Raw genomic sequence first — 24,146 nt, forward strand, 5'->3', positions numbered from 1 at the left:
TTCAGGTGATGATCTCACTGTTCTTGAGTTTGAGGCTCCCCCTCAGGCCAACATGAGCCCAGCTGCAGGTGAGCTCCTGCCCCACTTTGGTGAGTCCTGCTTTCCTGCTTCTCTCTCTCTTTCTCACTCTCTTCCCCTCCTTGGATTCTCTCTGTCTCTGCCCCTAGCTCCCCCTCTGCCACTCTCTCTCTGTCTCTCAAAAAAAAAAAAAAAAAAAAAAAAAAAAAAAAAGTGTCTTCTGATTTACAAATTAGAAGAGGTGAGATTTCTGCGCTATTTGGGCAGAGTCGTATAGGCCTCCTTTCTGGGTTCCCATAATAACTTCACAGAAAACTTTCACAGCGTCCAGAGCCCTTGATGTCCTGCAAATAAAGGAGCAGGATGCCCTCAAATTCCTTTCATCAGGAACCCATTTGGGTGGCACAAACCTTGACTTCCAAACGAAGCCATCATCTACAAAAGGAAAAGTAACGGTATTACCTCATAAATCTCAAGAGGACCTGGGAGAAGCTTCTGCTGGCGGCTCGCGTTGAAAACCTGGCTGCTCTCAGTATCATACCCTCCAGGAGCACTGGCCAGCCAGCTCTGGTGAAGTCTGCGGCTGTCACTGGAGCCACTCCTATCGGTGGCCACCTCGCCTCGGAACCTTCTCTAACCAGACGGAGGCAGCCTCCTGGGCGCGGAAAGCCAGACTTCCGCCATTATTGATCCCAGGGCTGACCCCCAGCCTCTGGAGAGGTGTCTTATCCTAACCCACCTCTGCCACGTCTGCGCCATGTGGCCACTGCCACCCCAGAGCAACCACGAGGCAGCTGGCTCCGCGGGTGTGACGCGGGGGGCGCCGTGGAGGAAGTTCTGTGCGCCCACGGCCCCATCTCCCTGAGCCGCCCCGCCACGGAGGGTCACGCCTGGTCTCCACCGGCACTGAGATCCCACAGAGACTGAAAGGGACGAGCAGGACGCTGCTGTGAACCAGGAGGAACCTCAGGTGGACCGGCCGCTCCAGCTCCCAACCGGCGGCCTCTCGCCACGTGCTGGCGGACCGGCGCGAGGTGCGGGCACCCTCCGAGCCTGCTGGGGGCTCCCTCCTGAAGCCGGAGCGGGAGCCCGCCCCTAGGACCCGCTGCAGCCCCGGGGACGCCGCGCCGGGTGGGCAGGGACCACCACGGGGTCGCAGGCGCTTCTACACACTCGTGGACAGAACGTGGCAACAAGGTCAGCAGAAAATGAAGTTTTCAAAAAAGAAAAGGTTAAATCAACCGAGGCTTCAGTTTTCCTTTTTCCAATGAGTTGTTTGTTTCCTGAACTCCAGCTGAATGTAATGTCTTTAGCTAGCTTTACATTGTTGCAACCTCACCCTGTGGGCATTTTCCAGAATTGTCAGAAATGAGCTAGTTATTGCTCTGAAAGTACTGATTTTGGCTTCCGTGTGCCTTAATTTATAATCCTAGATACATTCACTTAATAAATTCTTAGCTGATTTTTCTTTAATGAGATAGCCAACATCTGAACTGTGCTCTCAGAGATGAATCACAGTGAAAAAGTCTCTATAAAATGCAAGCACTCCACCACTACTATTTTATGAGCCAAACACCCTAGTCCTTAAGGTTATAACCCCTTTCAGGACACAAATGTTTTTCTAATTATGGAAAGAAATTCCAAGCCCTCACATTGGCTAGTTTACCAATAGTATTGCAATGTAAAAATTGAGGACTATTCTGCTTAAGTGTTGGTGAATTTTGTCATTGAAACTTACTTGCCCTTTCTTTCACTATCTCACTTCTGTCACGTATTGATACGTATGAACTCTTAGTGTACTGATGACACCCTTAATACACAAAAATGCTTAATTGTTGCATTAAGCATTTCATAAAATAAAACTAAAATTTGAACAATGAGCTATTCCGAAAAGCTTATACCGAAAAGCTTATTCCAAAAAGCTTGACCAATATAATTTTCAGCCTTAAGCAGCATCAAAAAATTATTTCTGTTGATGTAGAGAATTCAAAGCATTTTCCTTTTCTAGTTTACAACTAATGTCTACATGATGTATTAATAGAATAAAAATAGGGGCGCCTGGGTGGCTCAGTCTGTTGAGCATCCGACTTTGGCTCAGGTCATGACCTTATATCAGGGTTCATGGGTTCTAGCCCTGCATCAGGCTTTGTTCTGAAGGTTCGGAGTCTGAGGCCTGCTTCAGATTCTGTGTCTCCCTCTCTCTCTGCCTCTCCCCCCGCTTGTACTCAATCTGTCTCTCAAATATAAATAAACTTTAAAAAAATATTTTAAATAGAATAAAAATAAAATAAATCACATTGAAGAAAATAGAACTGAGGGAATAGCATTCAACTTTTCTCTTTCCTAATTAATCTGTTTAGAAAAATTTGAGATGTTGCATTCATAAAATTAAACCAAAAAAATTCTGACATAAGACAGAGAAATAAGATAACAAGAAAGTACGCTGAGAAATTAAAATACGCTTGCCAAAACAAAACGTTCAATATGAGCTCTGGGGAGAAGTTGAGAAAATAATACTCAATAGGGTAAAAATTGATCCAATTTGTTTCTTCTCTCTCATATGTTCCATCTCTTTTGCTTTAACTCTATATTCAGGTAAATTATCTTTATTAGAATAAGTAGTTCCTTCATTCCTATTACCTAATATTTTATTGGAATGTTGATAAACATTTATAGAATGATTTTTCAGTATCCACGGATGCCAAGATATATTGCAGCACAGAACAGGATCCAGACTACCTGAATTTGAATCCCTGTTCTTTCACTTAAAGAATTATGTGATCTTTTGCATGTTACTATTATGTGTCTGTTCCCTCATGTATGAAGGAACATAATAAGATTATCTTTCTCATAATGCTGATGTAAGGACTAAATGAGTTAATATACACAAAGAACTTAAACAGTATCAGAAGCATAGTTACTGCTCTATTAAATTGTTAGAATTAAAAAATAAAAATAATGTTTTAATTGTTAGCATTTATTATTATTGATACTATCACATGACTTCCCTCCTTCAGATTGAGGTGTAATTATTTCAGTAGGTTTACTGACCATGAGCTATTTTCCAAATAATTTGTCATAGAGCATTATTGTTTTTATGCATTGCTAGTCTTCATTTTATTTAGAAACTTTACATCCTAATTCATGAGTGAAACGTTTGAAATATTTGTAGCACTAACTTTATTGATTTTCATATTAAGGTTATACTAGCACCATGTAATAAATTGGAGGGAAACAGTTTTAAACTTACAAGTTCGCACCCAGCAAATGACAAAGATAAATGATGACATATTCAGGAGCACCAAATTGGAAAGCATACCACTCAAATAATCTTCTAAAATAACTGCCTGAGTCAGTATACTTGAGAAACAAAAAGTAATTAGTGACTAAACTCAGAGACTTGTACCTAACTAGCCATAGAGATTGAAAACAAAGTCCCAGGTTTACTTCTGTGAAGAAGGGCTAGGAAGAAATTAATTCAAATTAGAACAAGAAACAGGGGATCCAAAAAAGATGGCTTCAAGGAAAAAAAAGGATTAAATTTTAAAACAACCTTAACAAACTAAAAAGATTATGTCATTGATTAAATGAAAGCACACTACTTCTAAATTGATAACTAAAGGGGCACCTGGGTGGCTCAGTCTGTTGAGCGTCCGACTTCGGCTCAGGCCACGATCTCACGGTTTGTGAGTTGGAGCCCCACATCAGGCTCTGTGCTGACAGCTCAGAGCCTGGAGTCTGCTTTGGATTCTGTGTCTCCCTCTTTTCTGCCCCTCCCCCCTTCTCAAAAATAAACATTTAAAAAAATTTTTAAATAAATAAATTGATAAGTAAAACCCCAGAAAATATGCAAAGTTTTAACAATATGGCACACTAGATATTCCAAAAATTTCCAGGTCAAAAAGCATTTCAAATATTGGAAAAATTGTAGTAAATATGCTTTTTAATGCACAGATAGGCCTCTAAAAAATGAAGGTGTCAAAATGAAGATGCACATAATGGAGCTTCAAAATACATGAAAGCAAAAATAATATAAATCTCAGGAGAAATAAATACATTTGTAATTACAATCATATAGTCATATATTTTATACATCTCACTCTAAAAATTGACAAAACAAGTAGAGAAACCCAGTAAGTATATAAGAGAACTGAACCTCACTGTCAGTAGACTTGACCTGATTGACATTTATAGTACACTCCACTGAACAACAGCAAAATACACATTGTTTTAAAGCACACACATTGAATATTTACCAAAAGAAATCATATGCTGGGTGATAAAACAAATCTCAATAAATTTACAAAGATCAAATAATACAATGTATATTCTCTGACCCCAGTGGAATTAAATGAGAAATCAGTAACAGAAGTATCTTTGAAAAATCCCTAATACTTGAAAACTAAATGATACACTTTTAATTAACCCATGGGCCAAATAAGAAATTGAAAAGGAAATTAGAATGTATTTTCAACTGAATAAAGATGAAAATACAACATATCAAAATCTGTGAGAAATAGCTAAAGCAGTACCTGGGATGGGGGGATTTATAGCACTATATAGCTGTATTAAAAATGAACAGGGGTGCCTGGGTGGCTCAGTTGGTTGGGTGTGTGACTTCAGCTCAGGTCTTGACCTCACAGTCTGTAGGTTCGAGCCCTGCATCAGGCTCTGTGCTGACAGCTCAGAGCCTGGAGCCTTCTTCAAATTCTATTTCCTTCTCTCTCTGCCCCTCCCCCATTCATGCTCTGTCTCTCTCTCAAAAATTAATAAACGTTTTAAAAAATTTTAAAAAGAAATGACCAAAGATCTTGTATCAATGACATTAGGATCCACATTAAGAATCTTAAGAGGATAAGCAAAATAAGTAAAAATAAAGAAATAAATATCAGAGCAGAAATCAATGAAATAAAACTCAGAAAGACAAAAGAGATAATCAACAAACTAAAAACTTGGCTCTTTGAAAAGATCAATAAAATCTATATGCCTTATTTTATTAACAGATACAAAAAGATGTCAAGAACTGTAAAGATTCTGAGATTTTGCCATTCATACAGACTATCAGATCAGCCTACCAGCCTATCCTTGGGTCAGGAACAAAAAGTTGTATTTGTTCCTCACACCAAAAGCAGTAGCCACACTACTGGCATTTTTGTACAGGTTCTCTGAGCTCTGATTCCCACAACACCAGATGCTTTTGATAATTGTGACACTTTTCTTTGAGTAGATTGGTTTAGAAAGTACAGAATTTAATTTCCTAGGTATCTACCCAAGAGAAATAAAAAGCATGAGTCCACAGAAAGATCTGTACACAAATGTCTGTAGCAGAATTATTTATTATGGCCAAAAAGTGGAAACAATTCAAATGTCCATCAACTTATAAATGACTAACAAAATGTGGTAAATCAAAACAATGGAGCCCTAGCTAGAGTAAAGAGGAATGAAACACTGATACCTGCTACAACATACATAAATCTTAAATCTGTTTTCCTATGTGAACGAAACCAGAAAAGGCAAACTGTAGAGTCAGAAAGTAGATTAGCGGTTACTTGGGGCTGGGGGTAGGAAAGGGATTGACTGTAAATGGACAAGAGGTATTTTATCAGAGTGATGAAAATGTTCTAGAACTGGATTATGATGAAAACTGCACCACTCAGTAAGTTTTCTAAAACTCTTGAAATTGTATACTTAAAAGGGATGGATTATATGGTGTATGAATTATACCTCAATAAAGTTGTTTAAAAAGCAAAGAAAGAATTATATTTCTTTCATAGTGGGTCCTCAAACATGTAGTATGTTCTACATCAAAAAAATTTACATAGTCATAATATTATCAAATATTTATCAGTTTTTAGAATTTAACCACTAGGCAAAATATGAGTCTTTTTTATTTTAGTTACAAATAAATATAAATGTTCTGAACTTTAATAAGTAATCACATACCTGCCAGATATTGGGAGAAAAACAGGGGGATGAGAAGTGTAAGGAAGTTTATAATCACTGACATTCTCAGTTTATATTGTCGAGAATTCAGTGATAATGTTTGAAGTTGGCTGATCAAGATATAAAAGTTTAAGTATTAAACATCTTACAGAAGTGTAACATGTTACAATCGTTACCAAAAGAATCCCAAAATAATTTAACTTAAAAAAATTAGGAAGAGAGAGAAAGTTCTTGGTCTTTCCGACTGTGGAGACATCAGATAATGTTTGATGTTGATAGGTCAAGATATCGAGGTTTGAGCTCCACAGCTATAAATTGATCACCAGAGGAAATAAAACTGAAAATAATTCAAAGTGGCTAGTAATGAAGAGAAGGACTTCCAGTAATAATAGGAAATTCAATAGGAGATTTGATAGTAATGTGTACCTTTCTTTCCTATTTGATTTTTTCTACTGTTTACATATTATGTAATAAAAACTAAGGGAGATGTTAAAATATATTTTTAATAGCCTCTTGTAGCCACAAACTTAAGTTTAAAAATTAACTTACTCTTTCACACCAGCTTTTCCTCCAAATTTTCATATTTCTGTAGGTTGGCACTTTTATTTTTATTTCACTTTTTTAATTTGCATTTTTCTTTATTGTTTCAAATTTTCCACAAGAATTGTATGTATTTTTTAAATTCAGGAGTTTTTTTTAAGCTCTTGGCTCCTACTTGTCCTCCATGTCCCACTCCCAGTCTCCAAGTATTTTCAGTTCTGTTCCTTGCAGTAACTCAATATCAACCCCTTCTTGTCCCCTCTACCACAGCCTGGTCCGGATCACCTTTCCCCACCAGTTATTAACACCCTGCAAAGCAGTTCATCTTAACTGACACTCTAATCACATGGTCCCATGAACTTTCTCAGGTTGTCCACTGCCTGCCAAATAGACATAAAACTCTTTCTTTTCAGGCTTTTTGTTTTATTTTAAAATGATTTAAAAGTAAATACTTCTATTTATATAGTTGAGACCTTCTGAATATGCATTTTATGGTTTTGCTTACTTAATACAATATGAGGAGCAGCATTTTGCCCATTTCCTGAGTACTAAAATACATATAATTATTATGGAGAACTTGACAAAATACTGGAAAATGCAAAGTAAAAAGTGAAAGTTCCGTGATAGGAAACAACCACTAAAAATCAGAGTATGATATAGAGGTTTATAAAATTGCATACTCCTTTATCCTTTTAAAACTTTACTATGGACATTTTCCCATTCTCCTAACTTTTCTTCAAAATTGCTTAACTAACTACTGCATAGTATACTATCATTTGATTGTACCATTATTTATCCATCCCTAATTTTTTCCCAATTTTCCTTTATTACAAATAATCCTCTAATAAATATATTTTTGCACATTAGTAATAGTCTGCATCTCTATTTCTTAAGAGCAAATCTGTATAGGAAAAACATTGGGTCAAGGATTATAAATCTAGTATAATTTCCTTAATGTTTACTCCTATCTGTTCTCTTTCTGCAATACATGAATTTCCAATCTCAGGGCACACTAGCGAATCGTGTATATTATATATTTTTCTTTAAAATTATTTACCAATATAATAAACAAAAAAGTTAATTTAAATTTGTTATTGAGATTTCTTGTATTAATTTGGCAGGGGAGGCTTTGTACTACTTAATAAATTACTTGTTCCACCTTTTGTTCATTTTTCTGTAATAGGGTTTATAATTTTTATTATTGGTTTATAAATGTTCTTTAAATATTTATATTAGCCTTTGGCCTATCATGAATAATGCAAATATTTCATTACCTTTTTGCTGTCATTTAGACCTAACTTTTTAAAAATGTTTTTTAATGTTTATTTATTTTTGAGAGAGACAGACAGAGTGTGAGGGAGGAAGGGGCAGAGAGAGGGTGAAACACAGAATCCAAAGCAGTCTCCAGAGCCTGATGCGGGCCCTGAATTCACAAACCATGAGATCATGACCTGAGCCGAGTCAGATGCTTATCTGACTGAGCCACTCAGGTGCCCCAGACCTAATTTTTTTTTTCAAGATTTTTTTTTCAAGTAATGTCTACACCCAATGCAGGGTTCAATTCACAACCCCGAGATCTAGCATCACGAGATCCACCAAGCCAGCCAGGTGCCCCTCGACCTAACTTCATATGTGGTCAATCTGTCCATCTCTTCTCTGTGGTTCTGCTATTGCTCTTTTGTCTTGGAGGTTTTTTTCCCCATGTCAATATCCAAATACTTACTGAGTCTGATTTTATTCTAATTGATATAGTTTCATTTTGTTTATTTAGTGCTCTAAATTATATGGAATTTATTTATGTTTAGGTGAAAAGTACACATGTACTATATTTTTCAAAGCTTTCACCCACAGCTCAGAATCATTTATTGCCATGTTTCTTCTGCCCTCATTGATTTGTATTGTGGCCTTTATCAAATAGTATATTTTTACATATCCTAATATTTGTCCCTGAAGCATCTGTGCTATCTTATTGCTCCATCTGTCCATTATATAAGTCCCACAGTTTTACTAATAATATTTTGATGCATTTTAAATTATATTTAATAGCTATTATTTTTTTTTCCATACATACATTGTCTGTCAATCTTACACTAATATTTCAATTATTGCAACCATTTATAGACAGAGAAAGTGAGCTCAAAGAGATTAAGCCCACCAGCTAGTACATGACAGAGTTAGGATTTAAACCTAGATTTGTATAAGTCCAAAGCCTTAAACTCTTAAATAATTATCCTCCTCCTCCTCCACCTTCCCCTCCTCCTCCCCTCACCTTTCCCTCCTTCTCCTCCTCATTCTCCTCCTCCTCCCTTCCTCCTCCATTGACTAGAGGGAAACTAGTCCTCTTTTTAAAGCAATCCGGTTTAAAAACAAGTTATAGAGTCAAGAAAGAACATGAGATCTTTCAATAGAGAGTCAGACATAATGGAGACAGACCTTGGTCAAGAACTTGCACCTCGGATCTTTTCTATTTTAGAAATGAGGTTGTCAGAGATTCTGATGAGTTCATTTTCTTTAGTCTTCCGCTCAGTGGTCTTCTCTAGCAACTGGATGCACATCTGCTCCTTCCTCAAGCTCACATGGAGGCCAAGGCCAAGGCTTGGGCTTTGCTCCCGATCTGCATGATCTCCTCGTTTGGTAGCTTGAGTTTCTCTTCTATGTGGGCCTTCAGTGCTTGGTATCTCTGGTCTTTCCTTTCAATCCTCATACACTTCTCGGATTCTTCATTCATGCGGTATCCTTCAATGACCTCCTTGTGTTTTTCAAACCACTTGAAGAGGACAGAGAAAGATTTTTCCATGTAGTCCAAGTCTACAGTAAGTTGGTCTTTTTCTTTCAGAACCCTCTGAATTTGGGCTCTAGCAAGTTACTTCTATTTCTAAGCCTCCTCCAGCACCTGGTCCAGGATCCCCTCAAACCCGTTGGAGATCTTCCTCATTTCCAGGTTCTTTGCGTACAGCTCCTCATACCTGTTCTTCACCTTCAGCTTTTGTATCCTTACACTTCCAGGTCCAGGTCTTTCTGGTTGTGCTGCAGTACGTCCATGACGGGCACCACGGTTACCACGAACCTCCTGGCCCGAGGACACAGGGACTTACTGGAGCTCCGAAGGAATCAAGTTCTACCAGCTTGGCCTCAGGTGGGCTTCAGGAAGAAGGTATGTGTGCATCGTGCTCACTCCTGCTTTCAGGGGCCACAGGCAAGGGCCTCCTCCTGCGTAAAACTCGAGTACAAGGACTATTTCCTCAAGGCCGACTCTTTAAACGAGGAAGTCCCAAACTGCTTCAGATAATCAACCTCTGCTCAGGTGCTTAGAGCGTCAACAGGGTCTCTGAAGCACTCCTCATTCGTGTCCAAGGCAGGCTCTGGCCCCTGCCGTGGAGCGAGGACACTGGGTCAGCAGAGGAGGCAGTGGGCTCACCACCCAACTGTTAGTGGGAACCCACACACCTGAGGAGTTCACAGTTCCCTCCGCATTCCCACCAGTGTCACCATAAGTTGTCAATTGCTGAGTCTGAAAGCAGGGTTGCTGGGAGGGGACTTCCTCACCACAGAGCTGGGGTACAGTGACTTGCTCCAGGGTCACTCTGGGCTCTGAGCCTCCCCACCACCCACAGATGGGTTACACTTTGGGTTGCCTAGGTTGTAGGATCCTCGGGGAGGGGGGAAACAGGACTGTCGTGTGCCTCCCTGGGGGCATTTTCCTGCCTCGCCTCTGGACTCCTCAAGGAAAAGTTGAGGCCAGGTCTCTCTGTCTCCCAGCTTTCTTGGTCGGGGTGCCCTTTTCCTGACAACATCGTCAGAGAAGTTAAATTCCGGGGTTATTTGGCCATTGGCCTCTACTTCTGAGGACCTAAGGATGTGGCGCCTCAGAAAGGTGCAACTTGGGGAAGGGAGCAGGTGGCAGGTCAGGGACAGCCCGAGGTCTGTGAGGGGCCATTCTCCTACTGTGGCCTCTGAGGATGCTCCCTGTCTTGGGACACCATCCCAGGAGGTCTTCTAGGATTTCAGAAGCAAATGTAATGCTTTTATCTAAGGAATAAGAACCAGACATTCTTCCTGGAGGTGCCCTTTTGGTTTTCAAGCCTTCCTGGGATCTGTGGGGAGAGCTTGAGGAATCAAGGCAAGCCAAGGAAGCCAAGCCAGCCCACTGAAACACGTCTCTACAAAGCTGGTTTCAGCCACTGTTTCTGGAGAATTCCGTTGGTCATTTTGGTGTCCACTTCTTTAGTGAACTATTGGTTCTCTTTCTGGATCCAGATTTGGGGGGAGTTTTCTAACCCAATGGTGTCCTCCAGAGTAAAACGAGTCTCAAGTTTGCTGTTCATGCTGGGACTTAAAATACTGTGCCTTGGTGGATCCCACAAAGGTGACAGAAAAGTCACCTTCACAGCTTTAGCCCCGTTCTTGGGTGACATATTTTCTTTCTGTGACAGCCGAAGAACAGATGAACTTCTGGTAAGTTCTAGTGGTGAAAACAGAAGTCACAGTTTTCTCTACTTTTGTCACCAGTGACAACTTTGTCACTTAGAATTTGCAGACCCATTCTGCTGGCTTGCCAAGATGTCACAAGAGCCCGTTTGGGCCATGCTCCTTAAATTCGTCGCCGCATTGTCTCTCAATTTAGTCCCTCTTTCATATCTTATCACTGATCCTAAGTGTTTTATATTTTGCTGGTAGGTATTATGCTTCCTTATTTTACCATTGGGTCTTCTAAACATTGCTATTTATACAAAATCGATTGATATTTTTATAATCTATCCAAATAATTTGTTGACATTTATATTAGTTCTAATTTTTTAGTTAATTATCTTGGAGTTTTAGTTAAGTATTCCTGTCAGCTATGAAAAAATTATTTTTTGCCCTGAATTTTGCAGCATCTTTTTAAATGCTTGTACATTAACTGCTGATATATAATTAATTTCTCAACTCTTCTTTGTGAGCATTTAGGTTGTTTTCAAATCACATGAAAAATCACCTATTTTTCCCGCTGGTGAAATGATTCTTATGTCCTTGAGGCTTGTTATTAAGAGGACAATTTTAAGGCCAATTCCCATGTTTCTGTCACAAACCACTACATTTAGTGTTACAGAGAATGAGTTTCAAATTAATGTTTCTTGGATGCAGTAAAGATCCAAGCAATAATTTCCTTCTGTATGTCAACAATCCACCTTAAAAGAAGCAGAAATTTAGGTCCATTGAAAAAGGTAAAGTGAGAAGTCAAAAACAGAGAGTAAGGGTCCCTGTACCATACAGTTCATCTTCATTGATATCATTATGAGCTAAATGACTGCATTTGTGTTGTTGTGACTAGAAGATTAACATGCTGTTCGCAAAGTTATAATCTGTGCACAAGTGGCCTAAACTTGCCACTCCTCATCTGTTGCAATTTATACCACCGAGAACTTAGTAAATATAATGTCATGAAAAGAGTCATAATTTTTCCAACATATTATAGAATTTTTTTTTCTTTTTCTATTTAGGCACACACTGTGAAAACCAAATCCCTTTTAAGATAATTGTAGTATGCTGGGTGTTGTATGGAAACCAATTTGACAATAAACTTCATATATTGAAAAAAAAAAAAATAAAATAAATTCACTAATTGCCATAAAAATATAATTGTAGTATGTTCTATTGTCTTATTACATTTCTGGGAAAATTTATAGAATATTATAAAATTTTCTTCCATCTCTAAAACGCTGGTTTTTATAATACTTGTGTTGCTTCATAGATAATTGATTCGGGAGATGTTTATTCATTCAACAATGGAAAATGTTGAGTGCCTACTCTATGCTAATCATTGATTCAGATAGTAAAGATTGATCAGCAGCAAAGACAGACCAGAATCCTGCCTTTATAGGATTTATATTCTAGTGAGGGAGACAGGCAATAATCAGACTGGAAACTGCTTTTGGAGGAAGAATAAAGCAATGTGACAAATTTGATTTTCCAAACATTGAAGAATGTGTATAGTTATATACATATATAGTCTACATATGTTTATATATATACCATCCCACATGTTCTTATAATGTTATATCAACACTTCTCTTCAAGAGGCAAAGCCTATACCCCCACCTTCTCCCTTGAAGCTGGGTAAACCTTTGTAACTGCCCCAACCCCAGTAGAATGCAGCAGAAATAACATCCCCTGCCTTTCCAAGACAATCAAAATAGTGATATAGCTTCTGTCTGGCTCTTTCTCTCTTAAGACATTTGCCTTTGGATCCTTGAACCACATGAAAGAATTCTTACTACCCTGAAGCCAGCATGCTGAGAGACCCTATAGAGAAAGAGAAAGGTGATTGAGGAGCCCCAGCTGTTCTAGTCCCCAGCTCTTGGAGTCTTCTCAGACCGGGTACCAGACATATGAATGAAGGCTGAAATGACTCCTATCCCAGCCAAATGTCTGACAGCAGCTTCATAAAGGACCCTAAGCCAGAAATGCCCAGCTGAACGACTCTTTAATTCCTAACCCACAGAAACAATGAGAGATAATAAATTATTCTTGTTGTTTTAAACAACTAAGTTTGGTTTAAAACAAACAAACAAATGAACAAACAAAAAAAGACAAGTGAGTAGGGGAGGGGCAGAGGGAGAAAGAGAGAGAGAATCCCAAGCAGGCCACATGCTGCCAGTGCAGAGCCCGACACAGGGCACAATCTCATGAACCATGAGATCATGACCTGAGCCAAAATCAAGAGTCAGACACTTAACCAACTGAGCCACTCAGGCACCCCATTATGTAACTAAGTTTTGGTGTTTGGTGTAATTTTTTTATGCAGCCATAGCAACTGGGAAAAACAAAGTAAAGGAAAAGAAGGGAATAGGAGGAGATGAGATGTTACAATGATATTCAGGGAAGGATTCTCTAAGATTGGAACATTTGAGCAGAGAATGAATATGAAATGAATGAAAAAAATTGGAGAAGCTATGCACATATCTACAAAGAGAGAATTTGGAACAACAAATAACTGCACCCTGAGGCTGGAGATGCTTGGCATCATACTGGCCAGTCAGCAAGGATGTGAGTTGCTGGTGGGAAGAAAACTAGAAGACATATGGATGGATAGATGGCAGGAGTCATATCTGTGCAGAATCTACCTCAGCCCCTGAAAAGTTTGGGGATTTTATTCTACATGTATTGAAAAATTCTTAGATGATTTTGAATGAGAGTCATGGGCTCTGATTTATGTATTCAAAGCACCTTTCTGGATTACTTTTTCCCCTGATGTTCTCTCTCACTGATTTTGCTCCTGCCACACTGACGTTTTTTTCTATTCCTTAAGCTTACAGAGGTCTTTCCTGGTCAGGACCCTTGAGATTCTTATCCCCTCCTCCATCACCTTCTCTTCATATCTTCAATGTGTGCAGCTGCCAGGATCCTTGATATGCCCACCCAACCCAAAATACCAGTCTAATTCAAGTGACACTTCCAATCATGTCATCCTGTTCTTATCTGTATATGGTGTGTTGCTCCTTCTCAAATGTAAGCCCCATGAAAACAGGGGACCATGTCTCTCTTGCTTATTGATACATCCACAGTATCTAGAATAGTGCTTGGAATAAAATAAATGCTCCTCCAATGTTTGTTAAATAAATGCGTGAACAACCATATCTTCCATAGATATTGTGAAGAATAAGAGATACAATGTGTGAAAAGATATTGGCATGCAGTTTGTTCTTCACGAATGGTTAATTTGGGGAATTTTCAATTGTATTTTTTTCTTCCCCAATATTGTTTTACTTCTTTTCCAACTAAACTCCATCTATATTCCTATTTGCTTCATGCAATATAAGCAAATAGCTTCAGATATTTGGCTCCTTCCAGGTGTTTTGCTTTTAATTCAAAATTAATATAATAGTTATCTGCACAACCTGAACCAGAGAACTCAGCAGGTACATGGCGCAGAGAAGTGAACTGGGGGAGAGAGAAGCCACAGAAGCCAGGAAGCTGTTACTGCTTGCAGAGGACAGAAACGTGGGTGGAGGTGGGAGAGTATGGGAAAAAGCACCCCCACCAAAGGCAGCTGGAAAGAAAGTGGAAAAGTGGAAACAGCAACAGAGACTGAACAAAAAAGGGAGAAAGGGGAAAGGAGAGGTTTTAAATTCCACTAAGACTCTATAAACAGCGGGAGGGCAGAGTCTGAAACTCCGCGGCTCGATACCTGGCGATGCTCTGGTGGGAAGGGCGAATCCCCAGGAGCACAGAGCAAGGTCTGAGGGATCCGCATGCCACACAGGGGGTGGCAGTTCCCCTCCTGGAAGGACATCTGGTAGAGGCTGTGTGGCCTCCCCACGGGCAAAGGTGCCAGCAGACCTCGGAGAACAGCCACATTCGCTGGTGTTGTAACAGGAAGTTAAGGGTGAAGCCTGGTGCCAGATGTGTATTGTGATTTACCATAATCCCTGAAACACTGCTGCTACAAGATAGTGTGAACATTTTCTGGGGCGGGCTGGCACCCAGCTGCGGTCTCTGAGCATCGGCAGCAGCACAGTCTCGTGAACATTCCTGGGGGCAGGCTGGCACCCAGTCATTGCTCAGCGAGACACTTCCCCAGAAGGTCTGATGGGTCAAAGCCTCAGTCCCTCATAAATGAGGGGTTGGGAAACAGCCACATCTGAGATGTAACTCAGGAGGGAAGTGGCGCCTGGCAGCCTGTCGGCTTGGTCACAGACAGTGTAGAACTGGGGAGTGGATGGAAGCCGGAGACAGAGGAGGGGTACTTGATTGCCAGTCACAGAGAACACAGAGTTCTGAAACTAGACTGGGTAGCTGGGTAATGCCATTTTCATCCCTCCTGCTTATGCGCATACACACTTACATGTGCCACAGCAATCCACCCGAGTAAGCTAAGCAGCGCCATCAAATGGAGAACGGAGCCTTTACACTAAGCCCCATCCAACTGGGCCAACAGCCTTCTTGCAAACACAAGTCTCTCTGCCTGCTGAGGTTTCCGGACTATTAAGTGCTTCATAGCTTGACTTCTATGGAAACCAGATGTAATTTCAATCATACTTCATTCTGTTCACTGGTCCTTTTATTCAATTTTTTTCTTTTCTTATTCTTGAATACAGAAAGAAAAAAATTATTTTCTTTTCCATTTTTATTAACGATTTTTCTTTAATTTTTTCTACTATATTTTAACTTATTTGTAAAGTTTTTATATTCTACTTTCATCATTTCATTTTATTCTATTTTATTATATTCACTTTTCCAAATTTTCAAACGTTTTCTTTTTTCCTTTTTTCCCTTCTTTTCTTTTCCTTTTTTCTCTTTTCTTATCTTTCTCTTTTTTCTCTAATTTTTAAGATTCTTTCAACAACCAGACCAAAACACACCTAGGATCTAGCATCCTTTATTTGATTTTGTTGTGTTATTTTTAATTTTTTAACTTTAAGGGTTTTTTCCTTTATTAATTCCTTTCCTTCCTTCAAAATGACAAAATGAAGGAATTCACCCCAAAAGAAAGAACAGAAAGAAATGACAGCCAGGGATTTAATCAACACAGATACAAGCAAGATGTCTGAACCAGAATTTAGAATCACAATAATAAGAATACTAGCTGGGGTTGAAAATAGATTAGATTCCCTTTCTGTGGAGATAAAAGAAGTAAAAACTAGTCAGAGTGAAATAAAAAAAATGCTATAAATGAGCTGCAATCTCAAATGGATGCCTCAGCAGAAAGGCAGAGCAGCAAATAATAAAGAGGACAGTAATAAAGAGGACAAACTTATGGAGAATAATGAAGCAGAAAAAAAGAGGGAGACTTAGGCAAAAGAGCATGATTTAAGAATTAGAGAAATCAGTGACTCATTAAAAAGGAATAACATCAGAATCATAGGGGTCCCAGAAAATGAGGAGAGAGAAAAGGGGGAGCAAATCTATGTGAGCAAATCATAGGGGGAAACTTTCCTAACCTGGGGAAAGACACAGACATCAAAATCCAGGAAGCACAGAGGACTCCCATTAGATTCAACAAAAATCAACCATCAACAAGGCATATCATAGTCAAATTTGCAAAATACTCAGGCAAGGAAAGAATCATGAAAGCAGGAAGGGGAAAAAAGTTCTTAACCTATAAGGGAAGATAGATCAGGTTCACAGCACACCTATCCACAGAAATTTGACAGGCCAGAAAGGAGTGGCAGGATATAGTCAACGTGCTGAATGGGAAAAATATGCAGCCAAGAATTCTTTATCCAGCAAGGCTGTCATTGAAAATAGAAGGAGAGATAAAAAGTTTCCCAGACAAACAAAAATTAAAGGTGTTCGTGACCACTAAACCAGCCCTGTAAAAAATTTTAAGGGGAACTCTCTGAGGGGAGAAAAGATGAAAAAAAAATACTCAAAAATACCAAAAGCAACAAAGACTAGAAAGGACCAGAGAACACTACCAGAATCTCCAACTCTATAGGCGACATAATGGCAATAAATTCATATCTTTAAGTATTCATTCTAAACATCAATGGTCTAAAGACTGCAGTCGAAAGACATAGGGTAACAGAATGGATAAGGAAACAAGATCTATCTATATGCTGTTTACAAGAGACCCATTTTAGACCTAAAGACACCTTCAGATTGAAAATGGGGGAATGGAGAATCATCTATCATGCTAATGGTCACCAAAAGAAAGCTAGAATAGCCATACTTATATCAGATGATCTAGATTTTAAGATAAAGACTGTAACAATGAAGAAAGACATTATATTATAATTAAGGGGTCTATCCACCAAGAAGACATAACAATTTTTTTTAATTTTTTTTAACGTTTATTTACTTTTGAGACAGAGAGAGACAGAGCATGAACGGGGGAGGGTCAGAGAGAGGAAGACACAGAATCTGAAACAGGCTCCAGGCTCTGAGCGGTCAGCACAGAACCCGACGCGGGTCTCGAACTCACGGACTGCGAGATCATGACCTGAGCCAAAGTCGGCCACTTAACTGACTGAGCCACCCAGGTGCCCCAGAAGACATAACAATTGCAAACACTTATGCTCCAAATGTGGAGCACCCAAATATATAAATCAATTAATCACAAACATAATGAAACTCATTGATAATAACACCATAATAGGAGGGGACTTCAACACCCCACTTACGACAGTCGACAGATCATCTAAACAGAAAATCTACAAGGAAACAATGGTGAATAACACAATGGACCGGATAGTCATAACAGATATATTGAAAACATTTCATCCTAAAGCAGCAGAATACACATTCTTCTCAAGTGCACGTGGAACATTTTCCAGAATGTTCGAGGGACATAAATCAGCCCTCAACAAGGACAAAAAGATCGAGATCATACCACACATATTTTCAGACCACAATGGTATAAAACTCAAATTCAACCATAAGAAAAAATTTGGAAAGAAAACAAATACTTGGAAGCTAAAGAACATCCTACCAAAGAATGAATGGGTTAACCAAGAAAGTAAAGAGGAAATTAAAAAGTACATGGAAACCAATGAAAACGATAACACCACAGCCCAAAACCTCTGGAATGCAGCAAAGACGATCATAAGAGGGGAGTATATAGCAATCCAAGCTTTCCTAAAGAAGGAAGAAAGTTCTCAGATACACAACCTAGCTTTACACCTCAAAGAGCTGGAAAAAGAACAGCAAATAAAACCCCAAACAAACAGAAGACAGGAAATAATAAAGATTAGAGCAGAAATCAATGCTATCGAAACTGAAAAAAACAAAAAACAAAAACAAAAACAAAACAAAACAAAAAAAATAGAACAGATAATGAACCAGGAGCTGGTTCTTTGAAAGAATTAACAAAATTGATAACCCCTAGTCAGTTTGATCAAAAAGAAAAAAGAAAGGACCCAAATAAATGAAATCAAGAATGAAAGAGGAGAGATCACAACCAACACTGCAGAAATACAAACAATAAGAGAATATTATGAGCAATTATACGCCAGTAAAGTGGGCAATCTGGAAGAAATGGAAAAATTCCTAGAAACATATAAACTTCCAAAACTGAAACAGGAAGAAATAGAAAATTTGAACAGACCCATAACCACTAAAGAAATCAAATTAGTAATAAAAAATCTCCCAAGAAACAAGAGTCCAGGGCCAGATAGCTGTCCAGGGGAATTCTACCAAACATTTAAAGAAGAGTTAACACCTATTCTCTTGAAGCTGTTCCAAAAAATAGAAATGGGAGGAAAACTTCCAAGCTCTTTCTATGAAGCCATGATTACCTTGATTCCAAAACCAGACAAAGACCCCACTAAAAAGGAGAACTGTAGACCAATTTCTCTGATGAACATGAATGCAAAAATCCTGAACAAGACACTAGCCAACCAGATCCAACAATACATTAAAAGAATTATTCACCATGACTAAGTGGGATTTATACCTGAGATGCAGGGCTGGTTCAATATCCACAAAACTATCAATGTGATACATGACATCAATAAAAGAAAGGACAATAACCACATGATCCTCTCAATAGATGCAGAGAAAGCATTTGACAAAATACAGCAACCTTTCTTGATAAAAACCCTCAAGAAAGTAAGTATAGAAGGATCATACTTCAGGATCATAAAAGCCATATATGAAAGACCCACTTAGAAAATTTAGAGCCTTGCCCCTAAGGTCAGGAACACAACAGGGATGTCCATTCTTGCCACTGTTATTCAACATAGTGTTGGAAGTCTTAGTCTCAGCAATAAGACAACACAAAGGAATAAAATCGGCCAGGAGGGAGTCAAACTTTCACTCTTTGCAGATGACATGATACTCTATATCGAAAACCCAGAAGATTCCACAAAAAAAAAAACCTGCTATAACTGATCCATGAATTCAGCAAAGTCGCAGGATATAAAATCAATGCACAGAAATTGGTTGCATTTCATACACCAATAATGAAGCAACAGAAAGAGAAATCAAGCAATCAATCCCATTTACAATTGCACCAAAAGCCATATAATACCCAGGAATAAATATAACCAGAGGTGAGAAATCTATGCACTAAAAACTATAGAAAGCTTATGAAAGAAATTGAAGATGACACAAAAGAAGGAAAAATATTCCATGCTCCTGGATTGGAAGAAAAAATATTGTTAAAATGTCAATACTACCCAAAGCAATCTACGTTTTCAATGCAATACCTATCAAAATAACACCAGCGTTCTTCACAGAGCTGGAACTAACAATCCTAAAATTTGTGTGGAACCAGGAAAGACCCCAAATAGCCAAAGCAATCTTGAAAAAGAAAACCAAAGCTGGAGGCCTCACAATCCCAAACTTCAAGACATATTACAAAGCTGTAATCATCGAGACAGTATCAACAGACACTCAGATCAATGGAACAGAATAGAGAACCCAGAAATGGACCCACAAACATATGGCCAACTAATTTTTGACAAAGCAGGAAAGAATATCCAGTGGAATAAAAACAATCTCTTCAGCAAGTGGTGCTGGGAAAATTGGACAGTGACATGCAGAAGAATGAACCTGGACCACTTTCTTACACCATACACATAAATAAACTCAAAATGGATGAAAGACCTAAATGTAAGACAGGAAGCCATCAAAATCCTTGAGGAGAAAGCAGGCAAAAACCTCTTTGACCTTGGCCACAGCAACTTCTTACTTGACATGTCTCCAGAGGCAAGGGAAACAAAAGCAAAAATGAACTATTGGGACGTCATCCTGCAGCGCAAAGGAAACAACTGATGGAATGGGAGAAGATATTTGCAAATGACATATCAGATAAAGGGTTAGAATCCAAAATCTATAAGGAACTTATCAAACTCAACATCCAAAAAAGAAATAATCCAGTGAAGAAATGGGCAAAAGACATGAATGGACACTTTTCCAAAGATATCCAGATGGCTAACAGACACCTGAAAAAATGCTCAACATCACTCATCATCAGGGAAACACAGATCAAAACCACAATGAGATACCACCTCACACCTGTCAGAATGGCTAACATTAACAACTCAGGCAACAATGGATGTTGATGAGGATGTGGAGAAAGAGGATCTCTTTTGCACTGTTGGTAGGAATGCAAACTGGTGCAGCCACTTTGAAAAACAGTATGGAGGTTCCTCAAAAAATTAAAAATAGAGGGGCGCCTGGGTGGCTCAGTCGGTTGAGCGTCTGGCTTCAGCTCAGGTCATGATCTCACGGTTTGTGAGTTCAAGCCCTGCGTCGGGCTCTGTGCTGACAGCTCAGAGCCTGGAGCCTGTTTAGGATGCTGTGTCTCCCTCTCTCTCTCTCTCTGTTCTTCCCCCGCTCATGCTCTGTCTCTCTCTCTGTCTCTCTCAAAAATAAATAAACATAAAAAAATATTAAAAATAGAACTACCTTATGATCCAGCAATTGCACTACTAGGTATTTATCTAAGGGATATAGGTGTGCTGTTTCAAAGGGGCACATGTACCCCAATGTTTATAGCAGCACTATCGACAATAGCCAAAGTATGGAAAGAGCCCAATGTCCTTCGACAGATGTGTGGATAAGGAAGATGTGGCATATGTATACAATGGAGTACTACTTGGCAATCAAAAAGAATGAAATCTTGCCATTTGTAACTACATGGATGGAACTGGAGGGTATCATGCTAAGTGAAATTAGTCAGTCAGAGAAAGACAAATATCATATGACTTACTCATATGAGGAATTTAAGATACAGAAAAGATGAACACAAAGGAAGGGAAGCAAAAATAATATAAGAACAGGGAGGGGGGCAAAACATAAAAGACTTAAATATAGAGAGCAAACAGAGTGTTGCTGGAAGAGTTATGAGGGGAGGGATGGGCTAAATGGGTAAGGGGAATTAAGGAATCTACTCCTGAAATCATTGTTGCACCATATGCTAACTAACTTGGGTGTAAATTAAACAATAAATAATTTTTTAAGTATATTTAAAAATTAAAGGTAATATTCTTCATATTCAAAAATAATGAAATGTGATCTTGCACAGTTTTACATTTTTTCACAAGTACACAGATTTTGTCAAAGTATAAGATTCTTCATCCACTTAAGTAATTTCGATACATACAATGAATGTGCACATATATTTATGTTGGTCTTAATTCACATTAACAAAAAATATGAGTACATACTTGCAGTACTACGAATATGTTAATATATATGCACAGGACATGTTTCCTCCCATAATCTCCATAAAATACTGAATATTCATCATCTTATTACATATTTATGCTTAGTCCGTGCAAAAAAACTCAACTGTTTTCCTTATTACCATTACCCAAACCCCTGATATAATATTAGCAATCATCTACTTGATAAAAAGAAGGAAGGGAGACAGGAAACAAAGAAAGAAAGCCAATTGACTATAATCCTGGAAATCACAGAAAGAAGATGTATTTCTAAGAAGATAAATACAGTTCAAAATATATATAACTTCTAATCTAGACCTACTGAAAGCCATTGCTAACCTCACATGATTTAAATGGACAAATTAGTTTCATAGAGACTATAAGAATTTGGCAGACTATGGGGGTAGAGTAGAACGAGTGCTAGATTTCTTTTCACAGTGACTGGATTTAGCTGGCCCTGCTCCTTGCTAGTGATCTAAACACTAACTCTGTATTTCAATTTCTTCATCTGAACATAAGAAGACAAAAGAGGTAAACATAAGCCTGGATCTATTTTCAGCCTCATGACTTGCCACTTCAGTGAGCTTGGGGAAACTACTTAATATTTCTAGATTTCTCAGCTATGAATTATCACTAATCATAGAACTTACTTCATTCACTAGGTTGTCATGAAGTTTCAGAGAGATAATACATGTAACTTAATCAGCAGGGTCCTTGGAAGATAAATGGGAACTATCATTGTACTATGGAAGGAGGATAAGAAAAGCTATCCTACCAACCTAGACTGCTCTTGTGCGGTTTAACATCTAGTTGAATGTTGAATGTTTATAAAAAGCTATTACACATCTAAGTTCTTTTTAAAACCGTTCCAGGCTCACCATTAGATCTACATTTGTACATATTTAATTAATTTAACTGATAATGGAGTATTAATGCAATGAACATAGAAGAAAATTTCAGTATTTTGTTAATTAGTCATGAATATTTATAGGCAAATCTGCTTCTGATTTAATTACCTTCACATATTAGAAAAGAAAATATTAATTGAGTTTTAGAATCCCAAATTAACAATTGGAAATGAAGCTCGACATGACTAGAGCAGGAAATGATTGGCTTAAGGCTATGCCTAGATATCAAAATTCCTTTTCCAACTAATAAACCTATCAATTACAAGTCCAAAACACAAAAAATTAAAGTCAATTTGAGAGTTTTATATCAGGAATTTAGAAACATTTGCTGAAAATATCTTAACTCAGTTTAATAATCTTATGCAATTATAAAACATATTGCTTTTATTAGATTATTTTAAAATCAGACGTGCCTTTTAAAATTAGTTTACCATTTTATAACATCTAAACCTATGTAATTTCAGCAAAAGTGTGTAGCTTAAAAACCGAACCTTAAATATTTCAAAATATGTTAACATATATTCTGTAATTTTTTTAAACTATGCTTGATTTAATCAAAAAATAGATTCTTTTTTCTCTTTTATTTGACAGATGTATGTATGTGTGTAAACACTAAACAAAATGCCAAAGTTTCTGAACCAAGTAGATTTACCAAGTAAATTAGGGGTAAAAAAAATGATTGGAAATGTATGAAAATATCTAATATTTTGTATGAATTAAACTTTTGTGAGGTCAGTGTAAATGCTACGCATATTATGTAATGTTTGCCATGTACTCTCAAGTGGAATCATAGTAGCCTGTGCTTCCACATATTTCTTTACTAAATATTTGCTGAGGGCCATGCTAGTTAATTGCTGGATGGAATGAATTTATAGTCCAAATAATACCCTGACAAAACTTTGGTGTCAGAAAAGAAAGACTAAATATAGTTGATTTATTGTTTGCCAGTTTTTCAAATTTTGCAACTTGTTTGCTTATAGTGATGACCTCATTAAAAGACTAAGATAATATATACATTGTTACTATCTGTTAACTGCAATATTTGATTTGTCAGAGTTTTATTCTATCATATTGCTCAAACAGAATGAACTAAGTTACATATAATTCTATCATATTCTAAGTATTGTCTTGATTATTTTGTTATGTGACTTTTTAGTATATAAGATTTTTATGAGTCTTATTTTTATCCTATGTAGCATATTCTGTCATTCTATTGGGCAATAAAACACTAATACCTATTTTGGGAATAGAAATCTCTTGGTTCCATGGCATATCTTTAGAATTTCCACACCATGGATTTACGTCAATGGATGATAAATCTTTGGTTCTTGAAGATGTCTAACTAGTGTATAAAAGCCAATTGTCAAGATAATAGTTTGGATGTTTTTCAATTTTCACATTTGTTTTGAATTCTCTGCCAAAGTCATATATTTATCTTTTAGGGGAAATCATGTTAATGAAAATAAGCATATGTCTCCAGATTTAAAAGCCAGAATTTACAGGGCAATGATAAAGGACATCAGAGGGTGAGTAGATTTGTGAGAATTATCACCGATGTGCATTGCTTCCATATCTCTTTTTTCCTTTAGCCTTTGTGGGAATCTGGTTTTGTGAGTGTGCTCTGAGGGAGTCTGTTCAAGGCAGCCAC

Source organism: Leopardus geoffroyi, chromosome C1 (genome assembly GCF_018350155.1).
Source record: "Leopardus geoffroyi isolate Oge1 chromosome C1, O.geoffroyi_Oge1_pat1.0, whole genome shotgun sequence".
Lineage (NCBI taxonomy): Eukaryota > Metazoa > Chordata > Mammalia > Carnivora > Felidae > Leopardus > Leopardus geoffroyi.